Source organism: Crotalus tigris, unplaced genomic scaffold (assembly GCF_016545835.1).
Source record: "Crotalus tigris isolate CLP2741 ecotype Arizona unplaced genomic scaffold, ASM1654583v1 scf7180000019651.407290, whole genome shotgun sequence".
Lineage (NCBI taxonomy): Eukaryota > Metazoa > Chordata > Lepidosauria > Squamata > Viperidae > Crotalus > Crotalus tigris.
Window position 1 is genome coordinate 320,001 of NW_024097642.1, and position 9,372 is coordinate 329,372.

At 43.5% G+C, this 9,372-nt stretch overlaps 1 protein-coding gene across 8 annotated transcripts in view; it reads left to right on the forward strand.

Annotated features, from left to right (window-relative positions):
* Positions 1-9,372, forward strand: part of DYM (dymeclin) — a 143,995-nt gene that overhangs the window by 67,726 nt on the left and 66,897 nt on the right. The window lies entirely within an intron of this gene.

The following is a 9,372-nucleotide window of genomic DNA, read 5'->3' on the forward strand; positions in this document are numbered from 1 at the left end:
AAAATTTTGATCATGTGATCATGGGGAGGCTGCAACGGTCATGTGAGAAATGGTTGTGAGTGCCGTTGTAACTTTGAACGGTTACGACTACCTGTATTCACATCCCATTTTTCCTTCGAAAATCTCTTTCTAGTTGCTCCCTGAAGGATCTGGTCTGCTGTTGTTGTTAGTTGTGAAGTCGTGTCCGACCCATCGCGACCCCCATGGACCACGTCTCTGCAGGCCTTCCTGTCCTCCACCATCTTCTGGAGTCCATTGAAGCTCACACCTCCTGCTTCAGGGACTCCATCCAGCCCCCTCCTTCTCTGTCGTCCCCTTCTTCTCTTGCCCTCCATCTTTCCCAGCATCAGGCCCTTCTCCAGGGAGTCCTTCCTTCTCATTAGGTGGCCAAAGGACTTGAGTTTCAACTTCAGGATCTGGCCTTCTAAAGAGCAGTCAGGGTTGATCTCCTCCAGGACTGACCGGTTGGATCGCCTTGCAGTCCGAGGGACTCGCAGGAGTCTCCTCCAGCCCCAGAGTTCAAAGGCCTCCATTCTTTGGTGCTCAGCCTTTCTTACGGTCCAACTTTCACAGCCATACATTGCCACTGGGAAATGTCTAGGATCTGGTCTAGGAATATATTATTCTTTCTCTCACTAATTATGCAAAATATTCTAGACACTGTAGCATAATAGCTCAATATTCTCCTCTCTTTATTCTCAGCTAGATTTTAACAGTATAAATTTTGTAAATTCTTTCAAGCTTCCTCCTTCCGCTATGTATTCATGGTAGACAGTGATTAATATTTATATGTTACTTTTATGTAAGGGTGTGGGTCTATACATATGCATGTATACAGTGTGACTATATGTGTGTTATGTATGCGTACACCTTTGTCAGTAAAAAATGACAATAAGGGTTATCTTATCTTATGTTCTTTTCCACCAAGGTGCTTATGGTGAATTCGTGATGGTATTTAGGATGACTTTATCTGCATTGGAGATGTAGGATTTGGGAGCTGCAAGGATCTGAGTCAGACACTGGTAGCCTTTTTCAGGTAGCGAGTGTCATCGCACAGTCTTGTGCAGTTCTGCTGGTGCTAAATAAATTGAATTATTAAAATGGCTAAACTTTCAACAGAATTTCCATGAATTTCCATGTTCCCTTGTAAATAACGATGAATAGAATGGAATGGAATATGGAATGGAATATGGAATGGAATATGGAATGGACTAGAATGGAATGGAATGGAATAGAATAGAATTACAAATAGAATAGAATAATACAGAATAGAATAGAATTATAAATAGAATAGAATAGAATAGAATAGAATAGAATACAGAATAGAATAGAATCACAAATAGAATAGAATAGAATTACAAATAGAATAGAATTACAAATAGAATAGAATAGAATACAGAATAGAATAGAATTACAAATAGAATAGAATTACAAATAGAATAGATTAGAATGCAGAATATAATCGAATTACAAATAGAATAGAATAAAATAGAGCTGAAAGGGACCTTAGAGGTCTTCTAGTCCAGCCCCCAGCTCAAGCAGGAGAACTGTCCTATACCACCTCAGACAAGTGGCTGTCCAGTCTCTTCTTAAAAACCTCCAGCGATGGAGCGCCCACGATTTCTAGAGGCAACTTCTGTTCCCCTGGTTGATTGTCTTCCCTGTCAGGAAGTTTCTCCTTAATTCCAGGCTGCTTCTCCCTTTGATCCTCCATCCCTTGCTTCTCGTCCTGCCCCCTGGTGCCCTGGAGAGCAACCTGACCCCCCCCTTCCTTGTGGCAGCCCCTCAGATGCTGGAACGCTGCCATCAGTGCAAGAGCATTTGTAAAATAACCCTGAATCTAAAATCTCATGAAGTTTGGCAACCAGGCAAGATTTCAGCCATTTCTCAACTTCTTTTCCAACGTTGCTTAATCACACGGTTTCTGGATTACTGCAGCACCTGTCCATTCTCGGGGTTCACCTGCGGAAGCACCATCTGGGGCTGGATTTCGGAGGAAAAGCAGCAGATGGTTTTTTAAGAGCTGGGTTTGGGGTGAAGAAGCTGGAGAGGGAGGGGCTGTTGTGAAGATAGCCTCCCATCCCCTTTAGTCAACAGTCCTTGACTTAAAACGGTTCGTCTGATGACCTTTCAAACTTTCAGCGGCACTGAAAAAAGTGACCTATGACCGTCGTTCACACGTATGACCGTTGCAGCATCCTCACGGTCACGTGATCCAAATTATGTGGCAATCGATTCATATTTATGACGGTTGTGGTGTCCCAGGGTCACACAAGATCCCCTCGCGCAACCTTCTAACAAGCCAAGTCAGCGGGGGAGCCAGTTCCACTTAACAACTTAACTGACTTAACTGCAGCAATTCACTTAACAGCTTAACGACCGCAGCAGTAAAGGTCGTAAAATGGGGCAAAACTCACTTGACATGAGCTCCCACTTAGCAACAGAAACATCGGGCTCAATTCTGGCCGTAAGTTGAGGACCACCTGGGATCTGCTCATGTAAAGTGCTGCCTTTTATAAAACCTTTCCGGCCATTGCTTTGCCCAGCTGTGCATCAAGTGACTTTCAGTTCAAGATGCTGAAACGGACAGAGTTATTTATACATTGAGGATCAGAGAAAAAGGAGATGCAGAATATTTTCAGACACGGGATTTATTTTATCCGTGGCTGGAAAAAAGGAGTAGAGACTAAGAATGTAACTTATCTATTGTTAAGCAAACAAATTAACCCAGAGAACACAGTGTTTCTTCAGCACTGATTAAATGTAATAATAGAAAATTAAAAAATAAATAAATAAAGTGAGTCTCAGGTTAAATTGCAAGAGAAGTTGGAAACTCAGCCTGCCAGTGCATGCGGTTGTCCTCATGGAGGCAGCAAAAGCGCATCTCTTTGACCTTTGGAATAAAACTTCTGGGAGCGACACACGGAAGGTCTCCTTGCACTTCAGGCAGAGAAACTGGGGGTCCCCCTGCTTGGCCCCCCCCCATTTCTGCCCAGGTGAGGGGCGGAGGGTCAGCAGGGGCCGTTTTGGGGTTGGGGTGCCTGCTCTTTGAGACAAAAGCCAAGTTAGTTTGGGGCATGAATTAGCACCACCACTTAGTGATCAGTTTATATGCAATTGGGGGTTAGTAATTGTTCTTTTTTAAAAAAATGTATGCTGTGGATATTTTAGCGTATATTTACGGAGCTACTGTACGACTCTACTTTGATTGCAGCTTGTATGTCAAATAAAGAGAACAAGCAACTAAATTTCATTTTTAATGTGTGCCCCATTGTGCCCACAGTAAAAAAAAAATAATCTGTCTGTCTGTCTGCCTATCTATCCATCCATCCATCTCTATCTATCTATCTATCTATCTATCTATCTATCTATCTATCTATCTATCTATCTATCTAATCCAGTGGTTCTCAACCTTTCTAATGCCGCGACCCCATAATACAGTTCCCCATGTTGTGGTGACCCCCAACCACTTATACATCACCGGGTATCAGGGGCGTGGCCAAAGAAAAGGGGAAAAAATGGTGGACAGCCTTATTTGGCGACCCCGTGAAATGGTCGTTCGACCCCAAATGGGGTCCCGACCCACAGGTTGAGAACCACTGATCTAATCTATCTATCTTATCTATCTCTATCTATCTATCCATCCATCTAATCCAGTGGTTCTCAAGCTTTTTAATGCCGCAACCCCAACCGGTCGTAAGTCGAGGACTACTCAACCGGTCGTAAGTCGAGGACTACTCAACTGGTGCAGCACCGTTTGCAGAATGGGACTTTTGGCGGGCTCAGCAGGGCAGAGACAGCCTGGACAATTCCTATTGGCTTTTGAAAGCCAATAGAATTAGACTCTATTCAAGAGAGTCTCTTCTATTGGCTTTCCAAAGCCAATAGAATAAAAGGGAGTAGCACAGCTAAGGAAAGGGGGGGGGGGAAATGGTGGATTGCGTTGTTTGGCGACCCCCGTGAAATGGTCGTTCGACCCCAAATGGGGTCCCCACCCACAGGTTGAGAACCACTGATCTAATCCATCCTATCTAGCCTAGCATTAAAAAAAATAATAATGATAAATTACCTTCTGCAGTTTTTCCAAAAACATCTACCCTGAAAGAGATCAGGCACACTTGAGTCAGAGGCTTCTCGTCTTCTTTGATGGGATCCAGAGACATATCGGGATGGCAGTCATGTCATTTATTTATTTTATTTCTTAAATTTATTTGCCACCTATGTCGCTGTGAGGCTACTCTAGGCGGCTTACAGAAATATGAAAGAAGAAATGAAAACAGAGTGCAAACAGAGGAGAACCCTAAGAGGAACAGTGGAAAAGGAACACAAGAATAACACATCAATCTTGGGGGTACCAGGGACCGGTTCCGTGGACAGAGGTTTTTCCACGGACCGGAGAGTGCGTGGTTTTGTGTGCTGCCTGCATCCCACGGATGGGGCTTTGCTTGTTTGTGCGGCCCGGTGGCTGGCATGCCACGGCCCGGTACCGGTCCACAGACCGGGGGTTGGGGACCCCTGAACTAGATCCCATTGCCAGCAGAAAGAACCAACCTGGATTTGGGGGTCTGGATTGCTCCCAAGCGAATAGGAAAAACAGAAATAGAAAAGAAGAAAGTAAGAACATTTCCGGCCCCCCATAAGTTACTTTATCCACAAGAAATTAAAGCCAGATCTTTTAAAGATTGTACACTTGTTCTTATCTTGAAAGAACACCCAACTCCCAATGTTGGGCTGTTAACCAAGGGACGTGACTCAGTGGTTTCCTGGTGGTCTGAAGGCTGTTAACATTGCATGTAATATTTTTGGAATTTTTAACCTCAGAACGATTCGGTGACTTTTTTTGGGCATGTTAGCTAGCACATGATATAAACACACAAGATTTATCTTCCCAGGAACATGAATATGTATGTTTCTCCAGCATGTTCATATGTCTTGTGGTTTACATTATTCTGCCCATCCGGTTCCCCGCTAATCCAGCTGTCTGCTCTTCGGAGTGGTGCCCATCCCAGTTTGCAGCCCAAAGTTTGTGAGTTGCCCAGTAGGCTTTCCAATGTTGTACATGCCATGTCTTTGCCGTAGACATGTTTTAAACATTTGAGCTGAATCAGACATTCCTGGAAATATTCAATTGGCGAGATGGAGTGGCTGTCACAGGAAAGAGTTTTTCAGCAACTTCCACACGGGCAAAGTTACTTTGTGCACACACACACACACACACACACTCCCTAAGAGCAAGATGGCAATGGCTGTCAGTATGAAGAAAAGTGTTCTGATAGAATTTGGGCAACCTTCATGACAAGAAAGGAAATTTATCCGAATTTGCCTCCTTGGATGTGAAAGTTTGAGAGAAGTTTTCCTCTTTTCATTTTTGTTTATTTACACATGGAAAGGCCAGGTTGAGCATCCAAGGAAGGTCTCTGGCTTTGACATTCATTTCTTTTAATTTAGGCCAAGCTGTTAGCAAGATTATAACAAGCAACATTATTTTTCCCCCCCTGGACGTTGTAAAAGAACCAACGCTGCCAAGCTCGAGTTTCCAACACAAGGTGCTCTTTTTTTTTTTTTAGTAGAACCTCTGATAAATGGCTGTTTTTCCTTTTGAACAAGCCATCAAAAACATTTTTTCTCCTTCTGTGAACGCTTGCCCAGCCAAATTATTGTAAGACTAAAGTAGTGTTTCGCCCGCTTAGCAAAATAGCCGTGTGTGGATAAAGCTAATAGCTGACTTGTCGGAGATTAAACTTGATCACCTCCTTTCCAGATTGGTCTATTTATTATAGATAAATAGAGCTGGGATTTTCTGCGGCAGCTACATAAATTGGACAAGGTGACATTTTTCGGGGTGACCGGCATGGAGCAAAATGACTCCATGATTGGAAGAATATAAAGAATTCAGAGGAAGAAATGTGGGTTAATAAAGATTTTTGGTTACCGTCAAAGGGTGGGCAGAGCCCAGGAAAAAAGGGAAAACGCAAAATTTTCTGCTCTCAAGAATCTTTTACAAACCTTTTACAAAGACGGCATTATTTGCATTTGATCCTGAGACACCCCTGCACAGCCCAGGATCTTCTTGTTTTCAGGAAACGGCTCATACAGATAGTCCTCGGCTTACAACCCTTCATTTAGTAACTATACAAAGTTATAACGGCGCTGGAAAAAAGTAACTTAGGGCCATTTTTCCCACGACCCACCATTGCAGCATCCCCACGGCCACGTGATCGAAATTTGGATTCTTGACAATACATTTAATGACCGTCGATGTTTAAGTGACACCGACTGCCTTTTTTGCACTTGAAACTAATAATAATAATAGTAATAAAGTTGGAAGGGACCTTGGAGGTCTTCTAGTCCAACCCCCTGCTCAGGCAGGAGAATCTATACCATTTCAGACAAAGGGCTGTCCAGTCTCTTCTTAAAAACTTCCAGTGTTGGAGCATTCACCGCTTCTGGAGGCAGGTGGTTCCACTGGTTAATTGTTCCCACTGTCAGGAAGTTTCTCCTTAGTTCCAGGTTGCTTCTCTCCTTGATGAGTTTCCATCCGTTGCTTCTTGGCCTGCCTTCAGGGGCTTTGGAGAATAGCTTGACTCCCTCTTCTTTGGGGCAGCCCCTGGGATACTGGAAGACTGCTATCCTGTCCCCCCTCATGATGATGATGATGATGATAATTTTCTGGTGCCGTTTAGTCAAAGCAAATGTACACAGGCTTCCATCCAGCTAGCCCTTGGGAGTCTCTTCCACATGTATGGCAGGGGTCCCCAAACTTGGCCTTTTTAAGACTTGTGGACTTCAACTCCCAGAATTCCCCAGCCAGCATCGCTGGCTGGGGAATTCTGGGAGTTGAAGTCCACAAGTCTTAAAAAGGCCAAGTTTGGGGACCCCTGTTGTATGGTAACCCAGGGTGTCCTATACATCAGGGCTCTCTAATCTTGGCACCTTTAAGACTTGTGGACTTCAGAGGTCCACAAGTCTTAAAAGTTGCCATGGTTGGAGACCCCTGATACACATCCACACCCCTCTCATTATTAGTATTATTATTTTTGGAGCATGCAATGTTATGGAGAAACAGAGCAAGAAGTGGCAATAACTTAAAAGCTACAAGATCAGGGAAAGGAAAGGAGCTGAATCTAGCTTGCAGGGAGCCCACTGGCTGTGCTGTAGCTCTCTTTATCTTACTATCTTGGTTCAGCCGCCCCTGGTTCCACCGTGTCTGTGCACAGCCTCACGGGCTGCAGCTGCGTTTTTGTTCTAGCGGTCTGGCTTCTCCCTTTTCGGATGAACTCATTTTTCAACTATGACTCTTATCTCTGTTTTGCCCTTCCTCCGGACCCATTTGTTCTTCCTTCGTGTATTGTTCAGCAGTTTGGATTTCATTCATATTGTCTATGTGATCAAAATGCCTTGGCATACTTTCCCGAGCAGTCATTCACTTTTTCCCCTCCCCCCCTTTTTATTTTTATTTATTTTTTTGATATGATCTGTTCGGTTAACAATTTGTGTCTGAGCATTCAACCTTGATGCTATCTCTTCTTGTTCTGGCTGCACTACTACTTAAGTACACACTTTTGTTGCATTTTTTAATGTTCTAACACACACACACACATACACACACACACACACACAACCCTCTCTCGTACTTCCATATAACAAATAGTCTTTTTTATTCATTTTGACAAATAATTCACTGTTTGCTACAGACCACATGCTATCTTGGAGCTTTCTGCCAGCAAAATCTCTCCCCGGTTTCTCTCTTCCCCCTTTTAAACTTAACCATTCCTTACTCTGATTCTATCTTCCACTACATCCCTCCTTTGTCAAGTTCGACACGTTCTGTAGGGTACATTTTAAACTTAATTCTTTTTTATTCTGTTCCAAGCAGCTTCCACATCTTATGACCACTTTCCATTCATTCTGTTGGACAATTAATCTATCACGAATGAAGGCAAATGCACGGATCCCAGGATAATTAATAATAATCTGTCTCTTCTTTTTTTTTTCCCTCCTGTTTTCATTTCCCGTCCTTCCACGAGCATTCAGTTTCATTTCATTCACTTCCTTAGGTTTCACGACCACATGTTAATTCTTTTTGGCTGGCTTTATGGCCCCATGTAGACTCTTGTCCACTTTCTGTTTTCTATGATTCCCTTGGACTGCCCCGATTTAAAATATTGCTTCATGTTTCCCAAAGCTCATTTTGGGTTCTTCCATCATCATCACTGCAGCCTCCTTGGTGCTCTCTGAGCTTCGTTGTTTCCTTGAAGACATTTCATTTGTTGTTCTTAGTTGCGAAGTTGTGTCTGACCCATCGCGACTTCCTGGACGACGTTCCTCCAGGCCTTCCTGTGCTCTACCATCTTCTGGAGTCCCTTGAAGCTCACGCCTCCTGCTTCAGGGACTCCATCCAGCCACCTCGTTCTCTATCGTCCCCTTCTTCTCTTGCCCTCCATCTTTCCCAGCATCAGGCCCTTCTCCAGGGAGACCTTCCTTCTCATTAGGGGGCCAAAGTGACTTTTCATTACCAGTCTAGATAATATCATCAGCGCAATGCAGTGCCCGGATGATTTTACCTAGTTTGATAATGAAATGTCTGCAAGAAAACAAGCAATCTCAGAGAACACCAAGGACTTCATAGTCCAACCCTGAGTTGTAAATACCCAGTTGGTTCCATTATCACTCCCAGGAGTCTTTAACATGCAGCTGTCACAATCTGTGAGTTCCTATTTTTATAAACACCTGCAATCTAAATAACGTTTAATTTAGAATTGAGCTTGTTGCTTTACGTTCCTAAATAACAACAACAACAACAACAACAACAACAACAACAACAATAATAATAAAGTTGGAAGGTACCTTGGAGGTTATCTAGTCCAACCCCCTGCTCAGGCAGGAAACCCTATACCATTTCGGACAAATGGCTGTCCAGTCTCTTCTTAAAAACCTCCAGGGATGGAGCATTTACTGCTTCTGGAGGCAGGTTGTTCCACTGATTAATTGTTCTCACTGTCAGGAAGTTTCTCCTTAGTTCTAGGTTGCTTCTCTCCTTGATTGGTTTCCATCCATTGCTTCTTGTCCTGCCTTCAGGCGCTTTGGAGAAGAGCTTGACTCCCTCTTCTTTGGGGCAGCCCCTGAGATATTGGAAGACTGCTATCCTGTCCCCCCTCGTCCTTCTCTTCATTAAACTGGACATACCCAGTTCCTGCAGCCATTCTTCATATGTTTTAGCCAGTCAGTATCTATTGGTTCACCTGGTGATGAAAGTAGCACATGGAAATTTGTGTCTTGAGTTGGGAGAGGAATAAATGATAAAAACACAGACTAACAAATGGAAGAAGAGTACTGTGTAATATCTATGTATATTTACCTATGTAGTATGAC